This window comes from Drosophila kikkawai, chromosome 2L (genome assembly GCF_030179895.1).
Source record: "Drosophila kikkawai strain 14028-0561.14 chromosome 2L, DkikHiC1v2, whole genome shotgun sequence".
Classification (NCBI taxonomy): Eukaryota; Metazoa; Arthropoda; class Insecta; order Diptera; family Drosophilidae; genus Drosophila; species Drosophila kikkawai.
The window spans coordinates 16,795,137-16,817,545 of NC_091728.1; the positions used below are offsets into that span (position 1 = coordinate 16,795,137).

Sequence of the window (22,409 nt, forward strand, 5' to 3'; positions counted from 1 at the left end):
CACAGAGAAATCAAAACAAAGACAGAAAAGCGATCCAGCTAGAGATCGGTTGCCAGAGATAGATCCAATCCAAACTCATTTCTAATGGCAAGTGAAACAATGCGAAAAAATTACACGCTTCAATGGGCTGTCAAACAATTTATCAAGCTCGATTTCGAATCCGCATCCGCGGTAACTGATCTGTTTTTGGCGAGCCTTAAATTTAAAGCTAACTGAATTTTAATTCCAACAAAACTAGAGTGCGTCTTTAGGTCCGTATGAGCGAAAGAAAAGTGGACCCCAGGGTGTCATTTCAAGGGGTATCGGTTCATCTGGTAACAACTCAAAAATAAACGAGAAAACTCATATAAAAGGAAAAAGCATGTTGGAATTCCAGTGACACAGGGCCATTTAAATACTCTTGATGGAAATATATAAGAAATCAGAGAGTCTTTAAAAAGCTTTATGGAATTATTTTAGGTATTAATTACCGTTTAATATTGTTTAAGGCCCTATTGTTATTTAAGTCACATAATCACTTAATATATTATATGGCCTGATACTTCAGATATGGCTTGATAATAAAACAACGATTCAAATTCTTTTCTTGAAACCTCTTCTTCTACTTCCCACCGGAAATTCCCCATTTATCAGATGATCAAGCTCTAAGCCCACATCGATGTAACTTTGTGCACTATCATAGAGCATAATAAAAACCCCCGAAGTCAACTCTCAACTCCATATACATGCATATATATGGTATGTTAACAGATAGCATCGTCGTCGTGGTCAGCGCTCAATCGTCATCGGTAATGTATCGCTTCGAGGTTTGAATGACGCGTATCATTGGCAATTAAATTAAAATATACACAGCAATAAATACGAATAAATAAAGCTGGACGCCGAAGCCAGTCCAGACAAACACAAACTTTTTGCAATGTCAAGCGCTTCTCAGATACAGATACTCGCCCCTACAGATACAAATGTATCTGTAGTATCTATGTGCGAGCGACTGCACTGGCTAGTGATTTTTCGCCAGTGACATTTTAATTGCTGTTATGTTTTATTGATATACAAAAACTACTAAAGCTAATTGTTTTATTGTTAAATGCGCTTTATTTGCTCTCTGAGTGGCAGCTTAATAATCAGCTTTAAATATCATACAATTAGCGCTATTATGGGAAGTTTATACTTATCTTCCACCCCCGGCGTTCCTTTCTATATCATCGTTCTGCGCTCTCATTGAATCTTTTGATTTGATGGATTGCAGTCGAGTCGCAAGTTGACATCGCAATGTTTCCATGGCGTTAATTGCGTTGAGGGAAGTGAATTTATTTTTTAAATGCTTTATTCTGTTCTTGAGGGCTCAGTGAGGTAGAATTTAATATCACAAATTGTTGTTATCAATGGGAAGTAATATTTAAGCATAAATAAGTCATGGTAATAGATGATGAAATATATTTTCATTGAAAATTCTTATTTAGAATTTAATTAGAGTGCCTAAATTATTTATTCCCCTTCTTTCTCACTCCTGGAAACATTCCCTGGTATTATTCAAATATAAAAGTTTCCCCCTGAGTTGCTATTTCTCTGTCTTCTTTTTTTGTGTCATCACAATCCTGGCGATTCAATTGCGTAATTTCATTAGCTCTTCGTACTCGTAACACAAATTTTGTTTGCATTATTTGCCGCTGCTGCTACTGCTCCATTGTTCTGCCTCTGGAAAAAAACACTTGAACTGCCAACTGGTGACTGTATTCCTCCGTTTTTTTTATTCCACTTTTGTCACTGCCGCCTCCAACTATTGGAAGTTCGCATGTGTAATTGCTGGAACTTGGAGCAAAGGAACGTGCACAACAAGAGCTCTTGGACGGACGTGGCTCGTCATCATCATCATCATCATCGTCAGCGGTCTGGTCATTATCGTCATCTATACCGTCATCGACTCCAATGCTTCAAATGACATTTCCGCACCTGCCGCCCCCAGAAGCGCCTAACCGCCCTCCGTCCATGGCATTCATCAGCCTGCAGCTATAAAATAGCCTGTGCCTTGTCTATATCTCAAGAAATGCCCTTTAAAGGGAGAGTATTATAGGTTGAGTGAAAGATTCTGTTGGATATAGGAAAAGTATTTATCATGCTTTAAATATTTGCATTGGGTAGAATATAGTTTTGAGTTTTAAAAAATAAGTACTATAAGATTTATTCAAGAAAAACTAGTAGATCGTAAGTTACCCCTACAATTTTTTTTATTAAATTAATGTATTAAAAATAATCTATTAAACTATATATGGATAAAAGGGTTGAAATATCCAGATACCTTTTTATGTAAAGTTATCCTGAGAAAACATAAACAATTTTTTGTAACCCTTGATTACATAGAAATATAATTTGTTAGATTCAACCTATAAAGAGTATCTAAAGTAGCAGAAAATATACATTTGATTTGTCCCTTCTTGTTGTTCTTTATAGCTGTCCGTCTTCGTTGTCCGTCTGTCCGTCTCTCTGTCCGTCTCTTTTGCGTCTGAAGTGCGTGCTTGAGTTTTGCCTTTGCCTTTTCCTCCGCCTTCCATCCTCTTCTTGTTCTTTTGCTATTGCTTTTTTGGTGTCTTGCGTTTGCATTGCGTTCTTTTCATTTGCCTCTTGTGCAATCCCCACACACACACCATCACACACACAAACACAGCAATTTCTATGGCACTTGTCCATGCCGCCACTTGTCTTCCACTTTATGTGGTCGCCGCTGGCGGTAACTAACCAAACCGTACCGAAACCGCACCAAATCCGCACCAGAACCACCATCGGACCACCGGACTGCTCCACCACCACCACCACCACCACTACGGCGCTCTCATCAACGCCCCGAAAAAAAAAAACCAAAGACAGACACTTCAATTGATTATTGGCGCTGGCTTTTTGTTGTTACTGCTGCTGTTCTCTTTTTTTTTTTTTGCAGCACAATGATTTACATTTTGGGTTGATACCCTGTAAAGTAAATAAATAAATAATATAGGCTTATTAAACATTTAATTTTATACATATAGCAATAACCTAAAGCCTGCAAAATATAAAGAATATCTGAAAAAACTGTGAACTTCCACTTTAAAATACACCAAAAAGTCTTTTTAAAAAAATGAACTTTTAGTTTACTTAAAACTCCCTGCAAATCCCCCTAAGAAACAACCAATTGATCAAATAACCCGTCTTAAATAATCTTCAGTTGGGTCAATAATCAGATTTCTGCCAAGCTATCTGCCTATAAAGTGTCTGTATTTTATGGTTTATTGCACTTGGTAATAAGAAATTAAAATACGTTGATTCTAGAGATTAAACAGTTGTTAAATGGTAGTTAAGACATACTTAGTTACATTTAACGAGGGATTCTAACACTTTTTCGAATTTGGTTTCCATCTAAGAAATGTCTTTTTAAATTTATAGGTTACAAAGTATCTGACAGTCGACTCTTTAGTCCGACTTTACTGCCTGAAATATGCAAAATGCTAATCAATAAGTATCTTCCAGTGCCACCACCTTCTCAACTAGAGATTTTCTGTGGTGGTGGTTCTTCTTCGCCTTTTGTATTATTGTACTTGCGTATTTCTTTTTGTGGCCGGGCTCTTCTCTCATTAACCATACTGCCCCTTAACGTTCCGGACTCCCTCCCATATCTTGTTCAATCTCGGACTGCTCGTAAACCTGAGTCCCCCGATTCCTGTCTTTTGTTGTCATTTGCACTTTTGATTTCATTTGAAGTCCGAATACGAATCGCAGACATTTCGCTGTCTGCCGTTCCTTTGTTGGGTTCTCAACTTTTTTGTTTGACTTGTCGCTTCTTTCGTTTCGTTATGCTTCGGTTTGTTTTGCTTCGTTTTTTGGTCTCTTTTATTATAATTTTTTGGCATACAAATTAAGTTGCATTCTTTTGACTGTCGCGTCGTTTATATATACTACATTTGTTTTGTACCTTTTTGTGTGTGTGTTTTGTCATAAGTCAGCGAGTCGGAGGAGGAGAAGGTGGCATGACATCTAATAAGCTCTGTACCTTTTGTGGTAAGCCCACACAATGATGAGTTGAGACGCTGATGGGGATGTTGATGTTGAAGCTAATGACGATGATGATGATGATCAGCGAGCCATAATCGCAGCGACTTGTGACTATTCAAAGCACGTCAAAAACCGCAGATAGATTAATTACGGAACGGACTTGGACGACGCTGGAGGTTTTTACAGGTTTTTTTTTTGTCTGTCTGTCTTTCCTGTTCTTGCCATGAAGTGCATTTCATTTATTCTATAAATTATCGCCACGAATTGTTCATGTGAAACTCGCGTTGAGTTTTTCCAACAGCCAGCAGTGCCATGCCATAGCCAGCAATTCAACCAGAGGTTCTGCAAGGGAATGTTTATATATCGAAGTATATCGATAATATTGCCTTTACATTAAATCGGTAAAGTTATATCGAAGTAAAGTAAACAGTAAATAAACAAAGTTTTTATATATAACTAAGTAAATATTAACTAAATATCAATTTCTGTATTAATGATCGATAATATACCGAATTATTAATATGACTTAGTATTCCTATCGCATTTATCGTTTCTGCAAAAATATGCATCAATTTCGATATTCATTATCGATAATATGTTGATATAACGACTTAGTCTCCCATCCCAGGGCCCACCATCTTTTCGCTTCCGCCGTTTGCCTCGTGCATCTTAATTACTGGTTTTTTCGCCGCCCTGCGCCTCTCTCTCGCTCGCCGCTGAAAATTTCCACAACGAAACGAAATTCAATGAAAAATACTTATTCAAATAGCAGCCAACTATTGAGGCTGCAAAGCCAAGCGGTAGCAGATACTTTTCCCTATCTGTATTCGTATCTCTATGAGTGTATGAGTGTAGAGAGTATCTGTGTTTGGTTTCGTCGAACGCTTCGCTGGCTGCTTTGCACTTGAGATTCTTATCGCAGCGGCGTTGCTTGCGGGGCCTCAGCGTTGATTTCCAGATCTTTACAATGCACATTCTCAGTGTAGCTCCCCCTAGTCCCGCTCCTCGGCTATCTTTATATCTATCCATCTATCGTCCGTGAAATGTATTTGTATCCTTCTGGTTTCCCCCAAGGAGGAGTTCCAGCCACGCCCACTAATAATTTCGGTTACATAAATTGTCTAGAAAGTGACATTGTCCATGTCCAAGACGGAGACCACAAGCATTTTACACAAGAAGTGAACTGGAGAAGAAGGTACTTCAGATACCCCTGAAAAATAAAACTATCAAGTGGTAGTAGCCCTCAAAGTTATCTTTCTTAAATTAATAAAGCCTGCAAGTGAAGGTCAAATTATAAAAAAATATAAGAATAGTTTCATATAGTTTTTATTATATATTTTTCTGGAGAGTTGTCTTGAAGCATGGCCATCCCAAAACGGCCCTATCTAGGGTAGTAAAAAGAGAGAGGAGGCTGGGGCCGAGGTGGCAAGATTCTGTGAGAGAGATGTCCAACTTAGTTGGGCACTGAAGTGCTCTGTGCTTATGTCTCATTAGAGATACTTTGCCGGCGAATCATCGTCGTTGTTGTGGATGTTTTGCCTCCGCTTCTGATGGTGGTGAGGCTGCTTCTGGTGCTTCTGTCGTCTTCTGGGGCCTGACCTCGCTGTGGCTTGGCTTTATAAAAAGACACAGATTAGTAATGCTCTCGAGTGTGTGGACGCATTCCCATTCCCACTTCCATTCCCTTTGCAAGCACACACAAGTGCGAGTGTAATGTGTGTGTAAGTAGCAGCACAAAGTGTCAGCTTTGCTGGCAGATTTCAGCATAAGAAGAAAGCTCGCTGCTAAAGGAGGGAAAAGCCAACGTTAAATTAGTGGCAATTGTACGCGACATGTGGAGAGTGCCTTAACCTCACCCTCACCCTCGCCGGCAGCCCCCTTAAATCTCTCCCGTAACTATTTATTTAGTCGACTTTCGCAGTTCCAGATACACATGTATCTGCTGGATACGAAATGGCCAGCGATTTGTCGCTCCACGCGGAACTCTGTCCGAGAATATCGCAGATTTGGCAACTCTATAAATGGCCCTGGTTTTGCCATTGATGAAGGCACTCCTCGCAGGGCCATAAATTACCAAAGGGTTCCGGGGTTTCGCTTCAATTCGTGCAGGGATTCAAAATAGTTTCAACAGGAAATTTATGTATCTCTTAACCGATTCTAATCTTGGCCATTGAAGGTGCTTAAAGCTTGAATTGGGAATAGCTTGCCGTATTTTTTATACATTCAGTATTATTAAGGGTTTTTTAAAACAGGAAATCCTATTGGTCATCAGGCATCTGAGTAACATTAAAATATCTGAATCATAGACTTGGAAGAAACTTGAAGAATAAACCGCTTATTCTTTAACATATATCTTTATAGTTTTTATTAATTTATTCAGTACCGTTTACAAACTACTTGATGTATAAACACCACGTGTCACTTGGCTTATTAGATTCAACGGTTACTTTTTGAGAAAACTAGATAAGCTATGGTCTTAGCCGATCTTAAGTGAACTTAACCTTATGCACACAGTGTCTGTCTAGGGTTGATTGGCCGCCTGCTCCTATTGCTTATCATCATTCCACTCGGCTTTCTCGTGATGTTGCCACGGATTTATTATCGGCCCTTTAGAGCCCAGAAAGCCACTTCTTCCACCGACTGGCTTCTTGTGGCTTTCTGCGGGCTATCTCAACATTTATTTGGTGGCCGGGATTTGCCGCTAATTTCGCTTATCGCTTGACGTGATACAGAGAGATACACAAGGTAAATAATCACTTTAAGTGTTTACGAGCCATTTCGTCTTCTCTTCGGTGTATTTGTGAGGGGACCTCAGTGGTCTGGGAATTCAGCAGCAAAAATGAAGAATAAATTCTATATTTCCTCGCAAAAACCAAACTGACCCAAAAAAAAAAAAGAAAGAAAGAGGGCAACGGCGGGGAAATAAAGGAAAATCCCAAGGCAGACAGATTAAACAAACATTGGGCCGACAGCAGTCGAGCTGAGTCAGTCAGCGCCTTGAAGTGGCCAGTGCTTTTCCGCCCCCTCCCTTATTTTCCCATCCCCCCATGCACCCTCCTTTCGCCCCGCTTCTATTTCTGTGGTCACCAGCGGACGAACTGCATAAATTTTGCGTTCTGTGTCTGTGCTTCTCGGCCTCTGTAAATCTCGAGGCAAATCGGAATGTTCGCTCTGCGTGTGCAATTTGTGCCAAAGTTCTTGTTTAAAGACCGCACCGAAAGGAGGCCAAACTAATAAAGATGAAATGGAAATACATTGAGAGAAACGAGAACACAGACGAACTATAGTACTCTACGTGCGATCGCCAGACCGAAGGCGACGCTGGCAGGCGGGTTCAAGGCTGCCGCCCATTGGAAAATGTGGGAAAAATATGCCTGACGATATGAGAACGAGAATCAAGCGAGAATGGCAAGGGAAATGTAATAAAATGGTAAAGAAAACAAGGTACATAATATAGGAATCAAACAAGTGGGTTTAATTTAAGGGATATATATGTATAAATAATTAATTTTGGAAGATTTTATTTAAAACTCATTAGTATATAAAATACTTTAAAATATTTAAAAGTATTCCGAAAATTTGTATATATTGCCGGTATAGTTTAAAATAAATAAAAATATATATATTATCAATAATAATAATCATATTTGGAAACACCTGCAAACAACAGGGATTACAGCTTTATAATGATTTCGAGAATTGTCAATTTCTAAGCCAGCTAAGCCTCATCTTTGATCCATGGATCCTTTAGGGCTTCGCCCCAATTAATCCCGCTGAGCTGAACAGTTTCTAGGGCCTGAATTTAATTCTGGGGGACCTAAAATCCTCTTTAAAGCATGCGACCACAGCAACAACATGTTGCACGACCTATCCCGCCGTCATGCCTGCCCTCCGGTGGCAACCATTTTGTCACGAGTCCTGGCGCAAAGCCCCACTAAAGAGGAACAGGCTGCCACTTTCAGGTTCTGCCGCCCGCAAATAAAAACATTAAATGCTTTGTTGGCCATGGCTACCCTTGGTCCCTTCTCTCTGACATCCCTATCCGCCTCCTCATCCTCATCCTCATCTTTATCCGCCCTCCGCGGCAACGTGTTGGCCATTCATTCAGTCATTAAGTGGCAGCTGACGCCGCAGGGGGTGGCCACCGTCGTGCCGCGGGGGGATGGGATGTTAGGAAAGCTGGGATCCTGCTCCCACAATTTGTGGCCAGCTAAATAATTTTTATTACAATTCGGTTTCGGCTTAATGCTGTTTTTAGTGAATTTATTATTAATTCTCTCGTGTGGCTGTTGCGCTTTATATGGGCTTTTGGGGTTTTAGGTAACATGTGGAGCTTATTAGTATTTTAAAATAGTTTTTTCAAGGATACAAAATTATAGATTTTGTGTTAAATAATATATAAATTCTGAAATCTAAGGGCCTAGTCATTATATTACTTATCCGCAATTCGTACAACCTATAAACTCTTCCTAAAAAGTAGAATAAACATTTTGGGGATTTTATTTTATTTTGGAAATGCCATTAAAAACATTTCCATTGCGTACTTTACCTTGATTAGTCTACGACTAAATCGCAGATAAAATAAATCCAATGTTGCGGAACCAACATTGCCCGATTGAACCTTTCAGTAGGTCTCCGGCACACACTTGTATATAAATCAAGCCGAAAATTTCGTGTAAAGTTTGGCACTTCTTCAAAAAAGCGCTCTAAAGAAGACCCGTCAAATTATCCTTGAAATGTGAATAACATTTCGTCGAAGACTGGCGGCGCATTTTAATTGAATTTAATTAACATTTTACTACGCTCGATACTTTGGATATGGGAAAAGCGACGCTGAAAGCGACACACAAAAAAACGAGGCACAAACTGGCGGATAAGCGGACACATGGACGTGCGGACAGCTGGCAATTGGCGGACAGGCCCAGCCAAGCCAAAAAAAAAAAAAAAACTAAAACCAAGTTGACAATGAAACGGCGACGCATGCGCAGACTAATTGTCGCTTCTCGGGGGATCGCGGGGTTCTGGGGTGGACGGCTGCCCCTGAAGGCGACCAATAAAAAATATAAAACAGCAACAACAACTACACTCGCAATGTGACCCAGACAACAACAAACACGCAGTGGGAATTATTCGCAGTTGCGGGTGGGAGTTGCGGGGCGGTGCCACGAAAACACTGAGACATTGCACTTGAAACTCAAGACAATGGAAAATTTGTAATGATGGATGTTGTCGGTGATTAGATCTCAAGGTTAGAGGTGGCGCTGAGAGGGAGGGATGGAGCAAAAGTGGAAAATTTAAATAATCTTTGAAAGGCTAAGTAAACGAGGAAGCGAATAAGCGCTAGGGAAAATTATTATCTTGGCTATTTATTTATATTTAAAAATTTAAATGTTTAAATTTTAAAGAATTCCTTTTACAAATTACTGAAAAAATTATAAATACCATATTCCAATTTAATTAAAAAGTATGTACCATCAAGTATTTCTTGTTTTTTCCACCAAAATCCCTAAAATCTTTTACTAAAGAGAAAACCACTCATCTTTCAACTTAATCTTAAGCTGCAAATGGAGGTGCTTCTGCTGCAGCTCTTTACTTTAATAAAATCTCCGCTTTCCGTCTATAAAATGCACTAAGAATTGTTTGTGTTTGGAATTGAATTTCCGAGCCAAACTCAAAACACAAGCAGTCTCGACAGATTCAGGTACAATGGCTGGCCGTCAAAGATTTAGATAGAAGAGGAGTCACCCATCGCTCCAGAGAAGGTGTCGTGTTTGCTGGGTCTTTTGTGTTTGTGTCTCATATTTAAAGCTTAGCTGCCTCCCCCTGGTTACCCAAACCCTTGGCAACTCCAACCCCTGGCAGGCCCAACCCAACCCTCTTTGTGGACGCTACTCATCTGTCAACGAGAATCCAGAACGAGCCAACAAGACTCAAATGTGTGTGCATTAAATGTCAATAACCATAACTTAATTCATTTGGACTTTCATTTGGTTTGCGGCTTGGGTTCTCTGCCTGTGGATTTGTGTGTCTTCTGCTTTCTGGCATTGGTTTGTCTTTCACATCGTTCATTGTCATTGTTTGCTTTTGAAACAAAGGTCAACTGACACCCCGCTGTAAATCCGCCCGATAGGGAGAGCTCGAGGTATCGGGGCTCTGAAATCGAATAGGTCTGGCTGGCGGCCAGTGGCCGATGGCTACTGCAAAAATATTGACTCAACTGCTGCATTTTTGCAGGGGCGGTAGGGCGAAGGCGCATCATAAATCACAATGACGACCTGACTGGCCTGTTGGTGTCCCAATATTGGTTTAGGTCTCCTGGGGGAAACAGTTTAAGCTAATTGTCAGGCAGAAGAGATCTAAGGTTCACAGGAAGGAAGTTTTTGAGTGAAAGACAATTCTTGAATTGAAAAAATTACAGTTCAAAGAAAATATATTAAATAAAAACAAACAGTATATTTCTTAGTCTAGCTGAAAACTCACACTTTTCTTCCTTAAATTTAAAAATGTAAAATTAGAATACCCATCTTTAAGGCCATCAAAGGCTGCTGAGCTCGCGTTTTATTACCCTCTAACCCTGTGTGTGACCATAAAGTTTGAGCTCACTCCCAGAAACTTTCCACATTCTCCCCTTGTCCCCTCCCTAGGCCATCATCAGGTAAATGGAAATGGAATACGTCTCGCATCGAAATTCTTTGGGGATTTTGGCCTCAGCTCTCTGGGTCTGAAACTATCTCTCCGACCAATAAAAACGAGACCATATTCGGCTCGCAAAAAAATGAAATACCACAGGTGACTGACGCATGCCCCACACACGGCACACACTTTTATGCATTCAGCCATAATTTACATATTTTTTAGCCAGCGAAAAGTGGAAATAAGAAGGAGCAAAAAGCTTGTGGCCGATAACAAAAAAGAGCAGTGAGCAACCCAAAAGTAAACAGAAGTTTTTATTTTATATTTTTTAACGAGAAGGAAGGGGATGCAACCCATGGAGGTTTGTTTGAAATTGAAAACGGCGTTGATTATAATGTCAATACTCATAAAAACAACAGAAATACTCGTACAAAAAAAAGTGGTTCGCTAAAAAATGTATAACTCTAAACTTGTGACACAACGAAAAGTACAAAAAATGAGAGATATACATACATATATTGGGGTCCGCTTCTCCTCCTCTTGGGTGCGGTCCAAAACATTTGGCTCGTTTTTACCTTTTACCCCTTTTATTGTTTTTGTGTCCGCCGTGGCATTTTTTTATTTTTGCGGTCAGTATATTTGTGTATTGCTGTTTTATTGGCATGTCTCTTTGGGGCTAAAAAATCAAAATGTATGTTTCATGTTCTCCATTGGCTCATTGGCACTTTCATGGGCATTACTAATGGCGAAAAGGTGAGGGTATATCTCTGGGTCTTGGCGATTAACTTGTTGGGCTAATGGGCCCCGTTGCTCATTAAGAGTAAATACTGTGAATTAATCTAATGTACCTCCATATTATTCAATTTAAATTATAGTAGGACTCTTGAAATTAATTGGTTTAGTTTAGTTTTTAATATCATTTAAATTTATTGTATTTTAAATGTGAAAAGTAAGGTATTAAACAAGTTTATAGAAACACAAAGCAAAGACAGAATCATTCATTAGAACAGAAAAGCTGTTCTAGTTTTTATTTTTAAATATCAAAATAGAATTTGTATGCTATTTATAATTTACCTTACACAAAATTGATTATTTCTCTTTGAAATATATTATCTTTGTTATTATCCAACTCAAATTATGTTCTATACCTTTTTGGGACTTAAAATATTTATTGTAAATATTAGTAGACATACTATTTATTTCATTATTAATCCAAACATTATATTATAATTCTTAAAAATTTATTGATTATTAGAATCTTGTTTTCAAAGAGTATTTCAAACATCGCTTTGTCTCTAACACACAATTGATATCTTGTTGCTGGCTTGTCCTTTGGCTACCTGCTCTGATCCGCTTCCTCCCCTTATGCCTGGGGATTGCTCTCGGTCGCCATCGGGGCGATGTCACCCCTCGGACTTTAATGCGCTTTGGCATGCTTTTAGGCAATAATTCATGGATTAACGCCATTTGGCTTAAGCTCATTTCTTTGGCTCTGCTTTTAGCGCAGAGTTTTTGATATTTGAAGCCTCGCCCTCAGCTCCATCTTCACCTTTTCGGTGGTGCCATCACGGTCGACACTCGGGATTCGCATTCCTCGGACGTGACTAATAAACTTTTGTGTCCCGACTCTAATGATCTTGCTCAATTTTCGGCAAGAAACCGAAAATCGTGTGTAGCGATTTGTTGACCACAACAAATTGCATTCGCCCGCAGGCCCATAAATAACTTTTGCAAATGTCCCGGGAATCCTATATCCTACATCTATATATTTGTATGTATGTATGTATGTGGGTGTGTGCGTCCTTGTACCTGGTACCTGACTGAGTGACTGACTTCCAGGACTGACTGAGAGCACGTGCTAAGAGCAGGGATATCCATTAATCAATTCTGTAGACCGGAGGCGGTTTGGCCGCCTTGATTTATGCTAAGGAATATTATTTTTGATTTTTTTCTTATTTTTTGAATATATGTATATTCGAATGCACTCTGGTTGGCAAATAGTGTGGCCAACATCTTGTATCCCTTGGCCAGGCGTTAGATGGAATTCAATCGTTATGGAGAGCATCCTTAGCCTTGTCCCTTTTCGCTCACCCCCTTTATCCAACTTCCTTTAGCCATTTCTATTCCCAAGCGGCGAAACATTTTGCGCTTGCTTTGTTTCTGCCAAGGCATGCAAAATTTTTGGATAGCAAAAAGACGATGGAAACGATGGGGATGAAAAGATGAAGGATACAAGGGGTTGAAGGACCAAGAGAAGGAGCCGGATGTGGACCGAAGCAGCAACGAGGGACTAGCTCAAGTGTTGAAGTTTTAAACAATGTTGCCAATTTAAGTAGCCTGAAAAATATTTTAAACTTGCCCGCAGTTCCACGAAATTAAAAAAAAAGTAGGGCAAACTCAAGCAAAGTATTTTCTTATTTAGCTAAACTCGAATGAATTCTATAATAGTAAACGCCGGAACTTACCTGATAGCTTTCCGGAGATCCCTTAGAGTGCTTTTCCTCTAGGAAATGTGTATAAAATATCTTTACAAACTTATAAATGCCAGACGAGTCAAGGAAAACGCAACGGGATACCACCGTGAAAAAGGAAAACTCATTGAGTAGCAGCTGGCCATCATTGTTTGGGGAAATGGGAAATGCTGGCATGGAGCTCCACACTGGGTATATCTTGTGGGTGACTGACGTTTTCCCCGAGTGGAAAAAGCAGCCCCAACTTGCATAACTTCATCTGCTTCGTTCCGCCAACTTCCGTTGCGTGAATTTCCGGCCATGGCATCTCCATTGTTTCTGCTCCTACTGCTGCGTCCTCCGCTGCCACTTTCCATTTAGCTGAAAGTTGATTCGCATTCAGGGCATTTAATAAGCGCTTATTGTCCCATAAGCCCCATTGTTGGACGACCATAGTTATTTGTGTTGTTCGGTTAATACTTTCAGCGACTTTAATGGCCAGGAAAGAACAATAAGCCCCAGGCAAGTGGCAAACTTTTGCCAGAAAATTGGCAAAGACCAAGGAGAGAGCAACAGGATTTGCAGCTCAATTAGAAGAAATCACTTTTGGGAGTTTGTTAAAATATCGCGGTATGAATTAAAGGGAACCTATGAATTTCTGTAAGCAACAGATAATAAATGCTTTTTCTTAGCCTTTTCAGCTTGTTCTCTCCCCGCCTCTGCTGAATTTTCCATTCTCAATAAAGGGCTGAGTTTTGGGGCGTCGGCTTCTAATGCCATTTTGCGGCTTCTTTGGGCAATTAGATTGGGCATTTAGCCATGAAATTTGCCAACATATGGCTTCTATCTTGGCAAGAACAACAAGCGGCTAACATTAACAGCTCCTGTTACTGCCGTGGCGCACTGTTAATGGTTCCAAGTGCAACAGCAGCAGCAGCAGCACCAGAAATGTGGGGCTTGGCTTTGTGGGCTCTCTTTTGGGGCCCGCTGGCGCTCTCTCCCCCGCGTGAGAGCTTCGGCTGGCGCCTCGGCTAACTTCGGCTGTCGCTTCGGCAGTGTAACAGTGCGGATGAGTTCTTCAGTAGCCAACAGCACGCGGATGCTACGCTACGCTTCGGTTTTTCTTCGTCCGCAATAACCGCCGCCGCCGCCGCCGTGCTCGCTCTTAAGCGTCGAACTCGTATCTCTTCGCTCTGCGTTGCTGCTGCTGCTGCTGCGGCCGCTTCTGTTGCTGCTGCTGCTGCCTGCTGCTGCTGTTGGTGTTGGTTCGATTCTGATTTTGACTTCGCTCTGCAGCTGCGTTCGTGCGCTTTTCGAAAATAGTTACAAGATGTTCATCGGAGTGAGTGGAACGCCGCAGCGGTAGAACGAACGAACGAACGGTCTTTTAAGTGGACTCGGACTCTCTTGGCAGCCGAAGAAGCTCGCTTCCGAAATCGCAAGCAGAATTGAAATTCAATTCCAAGCACAATCTCGTGGATGCTTCGTTCTTCGTGGAAGTGGAAACAACAACAGCACAAAGCAACCAGCAACCAGCAACCAAATTAATCAAAGCAAAGTTCTTATCAAAATAAAATATAATTCCATTTGCGGAAAGAATCTTCCAAAAAAAGATTCGAAGAAAAAATTAAAAATTAAGAAAGAAAAAACACAGAGTACAAGACCAGTGAAACTAGAAGTGCATTCTGTTCTTCCTTCTCCTGAAGCCATTTGTTATTTATAAATTGCTGACCGCAGAATATCTTTACTGCTAAAAATAGACAGCAACAAACCACACACAAAAAACGCCGCAGAAACAGAAATAAACCGAAAAACCCAAAGGGTAAAAACTCGAAAGTGCCAAAACAAACAAGAATTTCTAAAGGAAAACAAAGGAAAAACCAAAACCAAAAGCGCAAAAAGTGCGTGTTCTTAAAATACACAACAATTAAAAATAAAAAACACCGCAACAAAGTAGCAACTGAGTATATCTATTTTTGCTTACTATTTTCTACAAAAAACTGCATTTTGAAAAGAGAGTTTAAAACAGGAATATAAAGTGTCAAAGTGAAGTGCGAAAACACGCAAAAATATATTTTGTAAATCTTCTCTGCCAAACATAAACAAATTAAGAGTTTGGAGAGTTCTCCAATTCTCATTTCCACTCGGATTCTGTGCATTTTATAAAGATTCTCGTTTTTTGGAATACATAACAACAAATAAATAAACACGCATACACAAAAAATACAAGAAGGCGAAATCCATTGGTTCCGCATTAAAGTGTTGAAATAAATTAAGTCTTGGATACTTCGTGAACTTTGCATTTTGGAATACTGCAGCAGCACCGCTCTTGGATAAACACTATACTTCTTATTATATTGCCGATCAATCTGGAACTTGGAGGGAAATAATTTCACAAAGGTCAGTAAACAACTTCTGTGTGTGTGATCTCCCCGCGTTCTGTTGAGTAATAAATAGATTGTGGCTCTGGCATAAAGAAATCCATTTATTGCCGTCACAAAATATTTGTATTATGCACACGTCATTAAGCATACGACAGGTTGGCCAATGTAAGAATCTGCTTGTGAGCCAGCAAATGGCCCTGAGGAAAGTGTAAACAAGTGTGTGTTGATCGAAAAAGAAGATAACAAGAAATACAAATTGAACATGAAATTTAAAAATACGTTTCAGTGGAATTTTTGAAAGAAAGATTGCATTTCTTAAAAAGAAGTGGATGTATGCATATTTTATTTAAACTCTACTCCCGTAAAATAACATTGTGGCTTATTAAAATTAAATTTAATTTAATAAATATAAATTTTATAAAAACACAAAATAATCTTAATTAACAAATACGTATTACAAAAATTAAATGATGCAAAATAGTCGATATTTTGAAAAATAGAATGGGAAATGAAATTAAAAAAAAATGAATCATAATAATAAATTTCTTAAAAAATAATACAATATTTTAATTCCACAACCAATCTTAGTTGGAAATTCTATGAATTGCAACTCCAAAAACCAAACCCTTGCCCTAAAATTCTGCCAACTGCTAAGTAATTTAATTGGAGTAAACATTACCAGCTGGGGTTAGGTAATTGAACAGACTTTCCGCGGAAAAAAAAAACAATTCCATTCCGCATCAAAAGCGGCGGCCACCAACACCTGGGCACAGGCTCGGGGGCAGCAAATTGAAAGATATATACAAAGAATAATACCCATTTGTGCCCATGGCCGAAGTAGTGCAAACAAAAGTGCCCAAGTGCATATCTCGTTACCAGACCAAGGATCATCGTCGTCAAAACAAAAGAGGAGAATTGCAAGAAAGAACAACAAATATGGGCAGAACAAGAACAAAAAAATGACGGGGAACTTTTCTCATTATCAACGCAAGTGTTTTTTGCACTCTCGCACTTTTTTATCCTCCTTCTCTGCCATTTTTCTCATTTCTTATAAGTAGAAGTGTCATTCGGTGGGGCCATGGATATGGTCAGTTTGAACACCGCTCCGTGCACACCGGAATCAACGTCATTCACAAAAAAAAAAAAGAAATTGTAAAACGCGCAGCCTGACAATTTTTACATCTGTCATAAATTTCCCTGCACTCGCACATAAATCTATTTTCTGCATTTTATTTGTTTATTTAAAAATTCTTTCGCTTGGCAGCGAGGAAGAACAAAAAGACGAAAGCGCCATAATTTGCAGCCTGATTGATGTGACAATTCTTTAATTAATTTTTGTTGGAACTGCGCTGTATATACTTATGTATGGCTGCCATTTAATTAGCAAATCTGTTTTTGGGTAGGTAATACATCAGCGTAAATGATGGGATGCGAGTGCAGCAGAGAAATGGGTTTATTCACACTCGAAGTGTCTATTATCTGGCTCGTTTACCTTCCCTCGATCAGGTAATTGAACCCTAGTCTTGTCCTGGCATGCCCTTCCTCCTCAGATATAGATCACTCTCTCTATATACTATATACTATTTTTATCGGTCTCGTGCTGTCACCTTTTCCCACGATTTGCCAATCAACCTTACGGAATGTCTCTGCCAACCAAGACATTTTGGTAATTATTTAGAGACGGCAGCACCCCGAAAAATGGAATAATGTAAATAATGTGAAGCGTTGATAAGGCCTGAGTATTATGTGCCTGACGTTGAGATCGGGTTCAGTGACTCGACTTTATCACTGCATTCGGTCACTGTTTGCTGAAACTTTTTGGCTCAACATTCTTCAGTCTTCAGTCTTCGTTCTTCTGGCCTCTTGTTTCTGTTCTACTGATAAGAATTGCTGAAGCTGAAGCGAAACGAAAACCGAAGCAAAGATAATTCTGCATTTTGGGTGCTTTACAAGAGATGGGGAATTCTGTACTTGGCAGTTTCTTTGATTTAAAATAATAAAATAAAAATGTAGAGGAGGTAATAAAGCTTCTAATTATAAACAAAATTCAGGAAAAAAGTAAAACTTACCTAAATCATTTGCGAAAGCAGTTACTTAAGTAAGCCCTTACAAACTCCATAAATTATTCAAGCGCTTGTTATAAAACAAAATAATTAAAAACAAATTTTCTTATCAAGTAAACCCGGCAAAGTATGCCACAAATCAAAGGAAATACAAAACGGTTTTAGCTATAAATATATAGTATATGTATACTATTGGCAAGAAACTATAACCGATGTAGAGATGCCACTCAAGGCATTTCCCAGTCATAATAAATATTGTTAAATATGCACAATGCATTATATTACATTTCCCCCCCCCACCCAATTAGCTTCGGCTGCTTGTGCAGTAAATAAGCCGCAGAAAGAAAAATATACAAGAAGGCAGAGGAGGAGAGAAAAACACAAGAGCGGCGGATGAAAAGCTGGCAATAGAAGAAAATACAAGCATTTTCTGCGCCGCGCCACATTTTGCAGGCAACGCACATAAATAAGCTTGTGGACCCAAGATGCCAAAAAGGCAACAGAATGGGCCGAATGCCGAATTGCGAATGCCGAAACTTGGTCGCATTGTTGCTGCCACTGCCGCTCACTGTTATGGTTGGCAAGTGGCCAAAAAGACATGGCCAAATGTGCGCCAGTTTTTAGCCATCATCATCCAAAAAGTCAGCCATACAGCCCAGCCAACCAGCCAACCAGCCTCCCATCCCAATTCTTCTCTCGGCCAATTTCTGTTGTCGGCCCGCTAATAAATAATTTTAATTGTATTGCTTTTATTTTTACTCTTTTACTAGGCTGCCCCACTTCTTTGGTAATAAAAAGATTTCCATTGTTGCACTAGTTGGCAGCGGGAAAATGGCCAGAAAACGTGATCAACAGCAAATTGAGTTTGCCTTTACAGCCTGGCCAATTTGCACAGTGTGAGTCTTATCAGGCTGCAGCGACAGCATTGAGGTTGGCCAGGTTCCTCCATTACTTTTTTTGTTGTTTTTTTTTTTTTGCACTCTTTTTGGCCGTGTCGTCTGGCGGCGGTGCCTCCTGCTGCAATCTTTGGTCGACAAATATGTCGAGTGCTTGACTTGGGCAAACTTTGTCACTGATAAGACTGTTGAACACACCCGATCAGGCCGCCTTCTTGCTCTTGCACCCACCCAGAAGCTCTTCAATTTTATGCTGATGCACTGAAAGGAATTATGATTGAAAACTATTCCTGTTGTTTTAAAACTAAGAGGGTAGGGTTTAAATACATATTAGCTTAGATTTTACATAATAAAATTAATGTAAAATTATGCATTATTGTATTTGTGAATTATTTCAAACCAAGTCTACATTTTTATATATATTTCTAACCTTTCCAAAACATTATTTTTTCTCTGTGCACCAAGAAGTACCATATTACCCATACGCCACGTTGCGCTGAAACTGAAATGAAACGAGACGAAAGTTGTCTTGGTTTTATTATTATGATGATGTTTTTTTTTTCTTTCTTTTTGGGGACTTGGTCACGTCTTCAATGCACTTTGCTACTTGATCGAGGGGGACAGGGGAACCCGTGGGGCTTTGGGCGGTGTGCAGTGACATTTATTGTTGCCTGTTATTGGTGTTGTTACTGCAGAATCGGTTGGTCCCTGCGCGAGTGTCTATATCTTTATATCTATACAGCCAATGCACAGGGTATCTACATGTGAGACACACCCACACACAGAGGGATGGAGGGGGGAAAGGGGCTCTGAGTTTTATAGGCGCTTTCAATACTGGGCCAAGGTAGTTTTTATCTTTTTTACTTTGCCATTTCATTGTTGATGTGATTGCTGCCTTTGTTGTTGCTACTGTTATTGCTGTTGTTGTTGCTAGCCCGTCTGGCAGCTTTTGCCGATTTTGTTGCCTCTTGTAATTGCAATCCTTGAACAATTTTTTGTTCTCTTTTCTTTTGCACATTTTATCTGTGTGCTGCGCCGGCCTGATGTCTTCTTAATTTTGCATTACTCAGCCGCTTAATTTGATTTATTTTTGCATCTGTCAGATGCAGAGATGGGAAATGCATTAATTTGAGGGATATTAAAGGAAATTTAAGTACTAAAATAATACAAAAATGGCTTATTTAAAACGCTTATCAAACATTTTTATTATGAATTTAATTTTCTGTATTTATTTTAGCATAATATAACTTTTAGTTTATACTTCTGTTTTTTTCATTTAATATTCCCTATTTTAGAAAGCATTTCCGGACCACACACAAAGCCCTTTTCTCTCTCTCTCTATTTACAATAATGATTTAAGACATTTACAAACTTGGAAAAGCTTCTTCGAATTTCAATTTAGATTTTTCTTTCATTTAGTTTGTTAGCTTTATGCTTGTTTTCGCTTTTCCACTGACGTCTGCTAGAAATTTTCCATTGCATCGAGACAATTGGCAGCCAAGTCAAGTCAAATGAATGCAATTGGCACACATACATGCATACTTGGATGCATTTCCCATCCCCTCTCTCTCTCTCTCTCTGCACTTGTATATCTCTTATTCGATCAACCTTCCTTTCTTGGCCTGACTCTTTGGGTTCGTTTTTCAAACAATGCCAAGCTGTCAATGCTATTGATTTGAGTGTGCGACTTATGTTTGCCATGTGAACGCCTTTGACGCCCATTGACGCCCCCTTTTTACCCATTTTACCGGCGCCTCTGGTACGTCCTTTGCTCTAACATCTCTGGGTATCCTTACATTCTTGTCTGCGTGTTGCAATCAATGGGTTTTCCTTGGCAAGCGCTTTTCTTCTGCGCCTTTGTTTGCTGCCTTCCCCACTCGCTTCTGATTCTGCCTTTCACTGGTGTTATACCCCCCTTTCCCACACACATACACATGTCACTGCATCCCAAGGCAAAAGTGCAAAGCTAACGCCAAAAAAGAAAAGAAAAACCAAGGCAAGAGAAGCGAAAATTTTCCACTGCACAAACTTTGTTGCCGAGCTTGTTTTACTTAAATTGTATTTGTACAAGGCTTCAACACTGCCACTTTACACCCAAAAAACGCTGTGAAATATATTTCTTAGCTTTTTTTTCGTGCTGCCAAAAAACTGCTTACTTGTAGTTTGGGCCCCCTGCCGGTTAGTAAGTCCTGACTTTTTGCCTTCTGAAAACGAAAAAACGAAAAAAATAAAATAAACAGAGAAGAATGAAGGTAATTCCTGGCTATATTTGCAGCAGATCCAGCTACTATATAGACACTGCTAGGCAGACAAGGCAATGAACCAAACGAGTGAAGCCAATTCATTGGCGTTTGCCTCTGCTTTGGTATAACATAGGGAAAAGCTGGTCATAAACAAGACTTTCTAGCTGCTGAATAGATGGCCATAATCTATGATAGGCCCACCGCTGGCCCACCGCTTTACTCCTTTGGCAATGTCCTTGTTATCCTCCCATATCATTCGACTTGGCCCCGGAGGCCTTTTGTTTAGATTTATTGCTTTTTCTGTTTGTCTTCGCTGCCTGTGCCGGTGCCAGTGCCTGTGCCTGGGCCTCTGCCCCCTTGCCCGCTTCTTTTTAGTTGATAATTGATGAACATTGTGACTGCTGCATAAAAGGATGTTGTCCCAGCATCCACACACTCGACCGAAGCTGACCAGAGATCATGGACCATAGTCCATTGTGTTCCATTCGATGTGCCAATACATACATGTATGCAGAGGAGACATGTCAATCACGCTGATTCAATTAAGTGAAGTGCAAGCCATACAAATAAGCAGTGCACACATACACAAATCCGGACAAGGATGCGACACCAATGCAAACAAACTCTCGGGGGCTTAGTTCGGGCAATTGAGAAGCGACCTCAAAACAATTGTTTGCCTTGGTACTCCACTTGCGCCCACAAGAAGGCAATGTCGGGACTCTCAGGAAGCTAGGAAATCAGGAAAGCAGAGATTAAGGACACAAATTGATTAATGAAATATTAGAGAAATATATAGGCATCCCAAGGAAATCAGTCAACCAAATTGTAACCTTAATTTACTTCAAGAAAAACCGATTCTTCTCTCTTTTATACAAAGTAAGATTTATTTCCAAAACGAAAATCAAAGAAAAATCGTTTACAACACACAAGTAGACTTCATAACCGACAAAACCACCCAGTTATATCATATAAATGTCGTAAATAACAATCAACCTTTACCCCCTCGATTTTTCCACCGATTCAATCCGTCGGCTGTCAACAAAGTCGTTGCAGGTGTTAAGGCGTGAACATGCACACGGTGGGGAACGAGAGTTAAGGACTGCCGTTAACTGCTCGCAGGACTAAAATCGTGTGCCAAATGCCTTCGAGCGGCAACTAAAAGTCATAACAGCAACAGGAACAAAAACAGAAATAGCAACAACGGCGGCGATGAAGCTGCTTTAATGATGACAGGCCCCAGCCAAAGGGAGAAAAACTCAGCTCAAAGCCAAGGACCAAAAGTATTTCCTACCGCCAAGCTCAAAGAGAAACAGTAAAAGAAAATCTATAAAAAATTATAGAAAATAATATAATTCCAAACACTTAAGATAAAATTTTCTTAAATAAATCAATGATAAAAACTACAAAAAATATAAACTCATATTTTCAAGAAGTAATATCCTGCTGAGAAAAAAAACTGACTCAATCAATTCACATAATTTTCTTTCTGTGCAGTTCATTGTTTCTTTGTAACTGTGTCTGTGTGTGTGCTCATGTTGAATGATTGCCGACGCCTGCTGCTGACAAGTGTTGCGTGTTTTGAATATGCTCCCACATCTATTCAGTGAGTACGTCTATACTCGCTCAAGTATGTCCTTTCGACTTGTCGCCTAATGACAAAGCCAAGCGAATTTCGAGCTCCTCAAGTGCTTTGTTTGCCACGCTCATGGCAATGTTG

General features: G+C 39.8%; 1 protein-coding gene across 6 annotated transcripts in view; it reads left to right on the plus strand.

Annotated features, from left to right (window-relative positions):
* The first annotated feature begins 14,215 nt into the window (after window positions 1-14,215).
* LOC108077051 (uncharacterized) overlaps window positions 14,216-22,409 on the plus strand; it is a 41,326-nt gene continuing 33,132 nt past the window's right edge. For 2 of the 6 annotated variants that reach the window (XM_017170201.3, XM_017170202.3), the window contains exon 1: window positions 14,220-15,506. The gene's annotated coding sequence lies outside the window, so the exon portion shown is untranslated. Of the gene's footprint in view, window positions 15,507-22,409 lie in introns of all 6 variants that reach the window. The other 4 variants (XM_017170204.3, XM_017170199.3, XM_017170198.3 and 1 more) reach the window with 4 other exon arrangements.